The sequence below is a fragment of the Bombina bombina genome, chromosome 3 (assembly GCF_027579735.1).
Source record: "Bombina bombina isolate aBomBom1 chromosome 3, aBomBom1.pri, whole genome shotgun sequence".
NCBI lineage: Eukaryota > Metazoa > Chordata > Amphibia > Anura > Bombinatoridae > Bombina > Bombina bombina.
Window position 1 is genome coordinate 283697693 of NC_069501.1, and position 9645 is coordinate 283707337.

Sequence of the window (9645 nt, forward strand, 5' to 3'; positions counted from 1 at the left end):
AATTAACATTCAAGCGGGAGCGTTAATTTGCTCTCCAAATGCCCTGTATTTGTAATTAAAGATTTGTATTTGTACGTCACAATTTATGTAGAATGATAAAGAATCATGCACACATGCCGTTTTGACAAAAATCTCATTCCATTCTATTCTAGCTATATAAGTAAACCTCCTTTAGACCACAGACCAGCTAAATAACCTGAAAATGAACTACAATACCAATGTTAAAATAACAAAATACTCAGTCAAAAACACTTCACTTGCCTTCTGCTTCCCTGCTCAGTGCTGCTTTCCCTCGTAAACAGTGGGAGGGATACGGTGGAGAAACAGCTAGCAAACCTTCTGTGCACTTTTACTGCAGTCCTAGGTCCCCTTGCTGCTGACTGGATCTCAGCAACAAGTTCAATGTATATTTGGCAAAAAAGTGAAAATCTTTTTACCTGAGCTAGTCCCAAAGGCTTCAGGGTAGAATCATTACACACCCAAGATTTTCAACACTGTGCAGAGCAGCCCTGACATTAGGATGTACCTGGGAGCAGTCATCGTTGTGCTAGGCTTAGCCCCCTAAATCTCTGGGGCAGGTGAGTTCCTATCAGTAGCTCTTCGTGTTATTTCTTCAGAGCAGGGTGTGTCACAGCTCAGCAGGCTATAACAGGCAGACAAACTATTAAGTAAATAAACTGTGGACCCCCTTCGCACTCCGGTCCCTAGAGTGGAGATCAGTTCATTGGGACCCAGTATTGGAAGCAACAGCTATATTTGAGGACACATGAGGAGGGTAAGTCATTGTGCAGGAAGGGCTCTTGTCCCCAACCAGCCTCATAGTGATGTTACTGCAAAAGCCTAGACTTGAGATGGGAAGCTGAGGTAATTGTTTTTTTTCCCCACAACACTGCAGCAATTCCCCACTGATCTTCCTGCGGTGGCAAGTCATGCTACTCCCTGCTATGTTTCTGGTGCTGTGTATGGTTATAAAGTATGTGACTAGCCATTATGCCACCACATATCTCCCCAATTATTAAGCCCAAGTTAGTGAGCAAAAAAATAGATATACATAACAAAAAAGACATGAAACCAATTTTCACCCCCTCCTGCAGGGACACCTAGTCTACCTCAATTGTAGCACCGGCCTTGATAACACGTTTCATCCATGAAAGCTTTTACATAGTGGAATGTGGATATTTCATGTCCCTTAACTATCTATACTGAAATACTTCTAAAGCTGAACACAAAATTATATACACTTTGTAATAATCTATATTTGAGGTTAAAGGGCAATCAAATGAAAAAGTTATATTATGAATATAATAGAAATATTTCAGTATAAAGGAATTGTCATTCAAGTTATCTCAGCTGTGTAGAGAACAACTCCGCTTTATAACCCTGTGTTACAATAAAGGTTTAACATTAGTAAGTAAAATAATTCACATACTGAACCATTATCCTATGGGGCCACAAAGACCATCTTGTTTATATTCTATAATGAACTAATAAATAAACAATTAAATGAACTACTTGCAGGTTAGACTGTATTTTTGAGATCATAATATGTAATTCCAAAAAATAAAAAGTTTTCTGAAACAAAAAATGCTCACTTTTTTGTGCTTCGTCATCAATAATCTCTTTAATTTCCACGTCAGCCAACACCAGGATGCACATAAAGGCCATCGTCAAGCCCCATCCCAACACCAAGAAGCGTGAACCTGAAAAGGAAGCAGAATAAATATTATAAGTGACACAGAAGAAAGAAAAGTGGCTTTTTTTCCCCTGCAACATAAACTTTTCAACTCTATCATGTCATCATTAAATGACTTTATAAGCAGTTAACTCATTTTGTTGATTTGTGGAAGAATGCTTCAGCCCCTATGAAATCATAAGGGTTAAGGAACTTGTTACTCGTATCTCACCCATCCTTAGCTCAAGCAGTGATTATTTGTCTTGGTAAAGGACCTTCAGTATATATAAGAAAAGAAAAGCCCTCCCTTGTATACACACCCATATCAACAACACTGAAAACACTGTAGCAATTAAAATGTATCAAAGTCCATTAGTTTCCCTTGTGTTTACTGCTTTATCCAAGGCCAATATCTGCCAAAATATAGCTTACCACATGAATATAACTTTTAGTCATGATCTTTATTTAATAAATAGAAAAATACAGTGCTTCTGCAAGTCAGCCTTTTACTACTAAGGACTTTACTCAAAAAGATATGCCACATATTTTCAAGTGTGTATTCATGTTGTATTTTCACGCATATTCAAAAAGAAATGCAGGGAGAATACGCTGCCTATATACATGCAATTGCCAGCAAGCTTTCAAGCAGTGCTTAAAAACAACAAGCAGATAAAATAGAATGTTTTTATTTTAATGTTGTGTTTTTTTCTGATATTTTAACCATTTTTGTTTTAAATTCTAAGTACATTTTTTTTTTTACGTGTGTGCCTAGAGACTTAAAAAAGAGGAAATCTTTAACTGGGCCAAAAATAAAATGATGCTTTATGTAAATAAAAATATAATTTATGCTTATCATTACTTTCATGGTGGTGAGAGTCCATGATCCATTACTCATGAAAATTATACTCCTGTCAATTAGGAGGAGGCAAAGATCTTAAAACTCCAAGAGCCCCTAAAACCCTTAATGAAAACTAGTCTGACGTATAGCCAAGCCAGAAAAGAAGAAGGTAGGAAAAGAAAATATGAGCAACAAAAAATGAAACAAAGTAGGTGCATACTCAAATTGAAAAGGATCCGGTGTTTATCCGTAGCATCCCACAACAAAAACAGCCAGCACCAGAGATGAGATGAATCACCAATTTAATGCAAACAAATCATAACGTTTCAGCCCCCCACAGGAGCCTTGGTCACATGCAGCAGGTCATAACAAACAGGCATACAATATGACCCAGCAAAAGTGCCTTAAATACCCCCACCCACCAATCAGATACGTAACACAGAACCGCCAAAACAAAGTATATCAAGCACAGCTGAATGGCATATCTAACTAAACTGACCGTGAATAGCCACTCAAAACCAAGACGACAGTGTGTCTGCAAACAACAGTAAACAGCACGTAAGCCAATGCACGTGTGTGCGTAGTGATGTCATCGCGCCAAACGTGCGTAGCCATGGAAACCCGAACACAAAGACATCAAACCACAACACTGGGGTAACATCTGTCCAATCGGATATGAGCAGTCAGCTCAACCAATAGCAATCAGGCAAGTAACCATGGCAACCACACGAGGCACGATACACACTAGATTACTTGCTAATACGAGAAGACCGGACACAAATGTGTCAAAAGCTGTTAACCTAGGCAGATAACATGTTTGCGCATATAGTGGTAACAACCAAAAGGCAATGTATATTTATGTCAGCATGTCACATCATGTAACCATGACAACAGATCTATTGGTTCTGTGTTATTGAAAACGTGTCTGATCTTATTACATCCTAAAATTAAAAACATGAACTGGCGTGGTACATCGACACAGGAATGGTATCCCACAAATAATACTTAGTAAGCCAACCTCAGCTAAATAGTGTTAGTCACACCAGTCAAAATTAAGTATATTATAGAACATCAGTACCTTATATCTTCATGTACCAGCCAGTATACATTAACATACAACAATCAGCAGCATACTCAGGGAAAATGGTTGAAACTAGTGAAAGAGATGAGAGAAAGCCCACAGTCATTTGTAGAAACAACTGTAATCAATCATCACATTAAGGCTTCTGGGAGTGATGGTGTCTAAACGATGAATCCAACGTAACTCCATCTTCAATAGGGCCTTAGCCCGGTCCCCCCCATGTCTAGATTTAGCGATGTGATCAATGAGTATTGTTCTCAGAGTAGAAATGGGATGTCCCGCTTGTTGAAAGTGGCGTGCCACCGATTGGTCAGAGGACCCTTTATCAAGAGCGTAATGAAATTCATCCGCTGTTCGACCGGCTTGAGTGGTTTAATACTCAGCGTTTGTTGGCTAAGTGAATGTGCATTCTCGCATTGTGCCGTAATTAACGGTTTAGGGTAGCCTCTGTCAATGAATTTCTGAGCCATTGTTTCAAGTTGTTTTTTCTTGTGGACCTCCTCGGTGTTGTTGCGTACAACACACAGGAGCTGGGAGGAACTGACTCCTTTTTTTTGGAAATTAGGGTGAAAACTATTTTAGTGAAGTATTGAGTTTCTGTCAGTGGGTTTATTATAAATTGTTGTGTAAAGCCTTAAGCCAGATGGTGTCTCCTTCTTATAAATCTCAAGGTCTAGAAAATGTATTCTCACATCATCAATGTCCATCTTGAACCATACAGTAGAATTCAGGGAATTAAGATGGTTGAACCATGAGGTCAAAGACTCCCTATCACCCCTCCATAATAGGAACACATCATCTATGTAGCGCCGAAAGAATCTGATGGAGCTCTGATCAGCTGTGAAAACATGTTCATGCTCATACATGGACATATAGATATTGGCGTATGATGGGGCCATATTAGACCCCATCACCGTGCCTAATGTTTGCAAATAGAAAACATTTTCAAAACGGAAATAGTTCTTAACCAAACAGAGCTCCAACAGTTCTAGCAGAAACTCAATAGGTGGACCACAGTAATGGGGGTTACCAGATAGGATTCTCCTGACCATCTCCACCCCATGTGTATGTGGGATGATGGTGTATAACAAAAAGTATAATACAGTGGAGAATGATTACAGAGATAGGAAGGTCTATAGGTGGTTATATGGTAAAAGTGAGACATCGTACCAGAGGAAGGGTAAGTTCACTAAGAACAAACGAGTCAATTTTGATACGATTGACAGTAGTGGAGGTGAGTCCTCAGGGAGTGAATAGGCTAGTACCGTACTGAAGGTGACTATCAATAGCGGTGTTTCCACAAGATCATCACAGAGACCCCCTTTACCCATGGGTTCAGACACAGACACCATAGGAGGGGGGGGGAGGAAACACTAAAAAAGGTACAACATGCAAACTGAAACAATAGTGTACAATTTGAGTTAACGTACACTCTCTGCTTATGAACACTCACTACTTAACAAAGGGCTATCTTTTATTCCTACTCCTAGAACCAATATATTTGACCTACGGGTCGATTTACATCATTTCCAGCGTCAACTGAAGTTGAAAGATTTTTTAAAAATACAGCTGAATATGAGCCTAAACCCTTTAAGGGTAAGAGTTCTTTTGAACCACCCAATACTCACTCTACGATTAAAACTTTCACACATCTGGGGGGGCCGAGCTAGCCATTTGAGAGCACAGATGTGTTTTCTAGTAGCTCCTGCTTATGACTATATTATATTCTTTTTCCTCTGGGTAAACTACTAAAATATCTGCTATAACGTTACTCACATACTACAGAGACCTCAGGAATTGAACTTTTGAGATGGCTTGATGAGTAGGAGCTATGATATAATACTCCTCTTTGAAGTTGATCTGATCGGTATTGAGCGGCCATTACAGACCTACTCCACTTACTCAATAGATCGCTCACACATAAACTTCAGAGGAGTGCACAGGAACTGTTTTGTTTGACATGATTCCACTATGGTTAATTGACCACATAATGCGGTGATATCTACACGGCTCCTCACTGATCCGCCTGCAGATGCTGTAGCACCACCACACCAACTAACTGGACTATAATATATGCTATAGGAATACCTAAGCTGACTATACGTTTTGCTATGACTATGGAGGAGAACGGACATGGTCAGATACAATTACTTCTTTTGAGGCTGGACCAGCAAATGCACAGCAACTTCACAGATCTTGTGCGTATCATCAAAGAGCCATGTGGGATGGGAGATCTCAGCGCTCCTAAGATGGCTGAGTGGGAGGTTGCCGTTTCACACAGTTCACAAGATGACGCTGATATTCATTCTCCCACAGAGGAAACACATCGGAGCTGTTCTTTGAAGACCGAAGAGAAGGAACCCAAGCTGAAATCCACATTACCTAATGGGAGACTTAGAGATCTGTATCTTACAGCTGAATCTAGCACGGTGACATGACAGGGCGGACTCTCCACTGACTCCTTTTTGTCCGATATTCCGGATGGTGCGACAGGCCTCCTGATGTATAACAGTAAGGTAGCTAAAGAGAAGAGGATTGGCAGTTGGACTATTGCGGTACAGAAATTTCAAGAAAGTACCCAACGCTATTCTGGTATCCGCAAAAGCCAGTGGGTGATTGAATGGCTGAATCTACACCACCAACGCATCCATCATAAACTCTGTTTTAGTCATCCCAGATATGTGCTTAGTGTCTTTAGAGCTGGGGTTGGATAGTGTCAATTCTACTACTATCTGCGCATATAAGCATATATTTACACACTGCACTCACTTGTTCCTACTGAAGGGCACATATTGATGATAACTCTTGGGTTTGATGCCATAATATTATGTACACACTGGTGGATAATTGCTCTGCAGTCCTATTGTAATACATTTGCCCATTTGTATTATGTTAGTTAGTTTTCTTTCCCTACTACGCCTACCTTTGTTTACGGTCCTATATGGATAATGTTAGTTGAATAATTTCTTAAAATAGCAGTTTTAGATACCAGGCTATCTCCGAGGTAGCTGTGCATGTTTTATTATCATGTGTTTATAATGTTATTATAGTAAGATACTTGCAGCAGAGGTTTTAACTTTTACTAATATAGCCTGCAAATTATATGTTTTTACTAAGTTAAAATTTTTTACCTTGTAACCAATCTTTACATGAGATCAATTCTCACCCCTTACCCTCCTGTTGCAACATCCCTAGTTTGCTGATTGTATTTTTACATTTCTTGTTAAACTGGAAGTCTACTATAGTTATACTGGTAGCCTTTACACTATTTTTGTTAGCGCTGAACATACTTTATAGATTAGTACTTAAAGTTATTGCTATAGAGAGATGACTGTGGCGATGCCTCTGTTTCTCACCATCAAGCCCTATATCCTTCATGAACTACTATATATCTTTATGAATATTAAATGTGCCATACCTATGTTTTCCCTGTCTACAACTGACTTCATAATATCGTTATTACCCTTTGTTATATACTATTGTTGATACTATATTGAGGGTTAATGATCAGTTTTCGACACTTAAGAGTTCGACAGTCTAGACCTTGTGGTAAACCTCACTATATCCTTCCATAGATATTTATAGATACCATATATTTAATATGACAAAACTCCCAATCTATACCTAAACTTTATTTCACGCTAAGGCCTATTTTATATTAGGATAACCTGAGAAAAATACAACAAATCTATAATCCAATTATAGACGCACTAGGATAATCAAAATGTTCCTATACCTAATATAAGAAATTCGCTTAAGGACTAGGTTTGAGTAACCCTTACACACTTTTACTATAACACCTGTCAGAGCTAGTTTATACTATGGATATAGCTATTTTTTTTTGAGCCACTATAGCATGCAATAATCATACTTTATATAACATAGGTGCTATTGTACATTGAAATTTTCTCTTGCAATATATTATAACAATTACCTCTTCCCTATTTCCCACGCCACCCTCCTCCAATCTTAAGAAAATTAGCTTAGTTACCTATCTCCTCCTAGTCTAGAAACCAGCATAATACTTGCCTAACTCCATATGCTTAATATTAAAATATGCTCCAGATATCCCTTAATGTTTCACTATATGACCCTTACAGTCATCAACCTATATATACAGTTTTATCCCCCTGTTGATGTACTCTCTTTTTCGTGCCCATACATTTCAAGCTGACAAATGTCATATGATCTGCACTGACATTATGTCCTGCAACTAATTCACTAATAACAACTTTAGAGGTCCCGTCATATCCCCCAAGTTACCTTTATATAAGGCTCTGCCCCTCCACCATCCCCTCCCTCATTTAAATAGCGGTGCTTACCCGCTGAAATTCCCCCCCCCCATATTATATATTCATTCCTTTTCCTTTTTGAAGCTCACATAGAGCTCTCTATCAGACCATCAGTTATCTTTTATATTCATAGGCCACTTGGCCTAAAAGTTGGTTCTTAACTGGTCAATCACATATGCTATTTCATTGCAAAATCGAGGTTTCATTAGCCTACTTACTGTATATTTTATAATTGTCAAAATACTTGGCTCAATTCTATTTGTATTTTTTTTTCTTTTTTTTTCTTTTTCTGCTGCTAAAAGGCGATCTGTGTTTTATGTTTGTTATGCAAAACCTCAATAAAAAAAAAACAACAACTTTCACACGTATGGTTAACACTGATATTGGTTCAAGTGATATTCCTACAGCTGATACATGGGATAACCTCACACCACTAGATAGAAGAGCTTTGAAAACCCTGACCGACGATAGTTCTATTTTGATCAGACAAGCCGACAAGGGCGGAGCCATTGTGGTGTTAGACTATTCCCTGTATAGGCTAGAGGCCCTTAGGCAATTGGATGATGGACTCACTTACCGTAAATTAACGTTCAATCCGACTATCATTTTAAACAACAGGTTGACAATCTCTTGTGTATGTCTTTGGATGCTGGTTTTATTGATGAGGACACCTTTAGGTTTTTAAGGGTTGATAACCCCATTAGTCCTATCCTTTACTTATTACCGAAAATACACAAGAGTTTGTCCCAGGTCGTCCGATTGTTTCAGCGAGGGGTTCTTTGTTTCAACCCCTCGCGGAATATATTGACTACTTCCTACAACCTGTGGTCAAATCAACTGTTTCATACTTAAGGGACTCTTCTGAACTTATCCACCTTTTGGGTCTGATGGAAGACATTCAATCTACTGACATTTTGGTCATGATGGATGTCATAAACTTATACACCATGATCCCACATACACATGGGGTGGAGATGGTCAGGAGAATCCTATCTGTTAACCCCCATTACTGTGGACCACCTATTGCGTTTCTGTTAGAACTGTTGGAGCTCTGTTTGGTTAAGAATTATTTCCATTTTGAAAATGTTTTCTATTTGCAAACATTAGGCACGGCGATGGGGTCTAATATGGCCCCATCATATGCCAATATCTATATGTCCATGCATGAGCATGAACATATTTTCACAGCTGATCAGAGCTCCATCAGATCTTTCGGCGCTACATAGATGATGTGTTCCTATTATGGAGGGGTGATAGGGAGTCTTTGACCTCTTGGTTTAACCATCTTAATGCCCTGAATTCTACTATGCAGTTCAAGATGGACATTGATGATGTGAGAATACATTTTCTAGACCTTGAGATTTATAAGAAAGAGACACCATCTGGCTTAAGGCTTTACACAACACTTTATAATAAACCCACTGACAGAAACTCAATACTTCACTACAATAGTTTTCACCCTAATTTCCAAAAAAAAGGAGTCAGTTCCTCCCAGCTCCTGCATGTTGTACGCAACAACACCGAGGAGGCCCACAAGAAGAAACAACCTGAAACAATGGCTCAGAAATTCATTGACAGAGGCTACCCTAAACCATTAATTATGGCACAATGCAAGAATGCACATTCACTTAGCCAACAAACGCTGAGTATTAAACCACTCAAGCCGGTCGAACAGTGGATGAATTTCATTACCACATATACACCAGCATCACACAAGGTCTAGGAAGCGATCAAACAGCATTGGCCCATTGTATCAACTGAT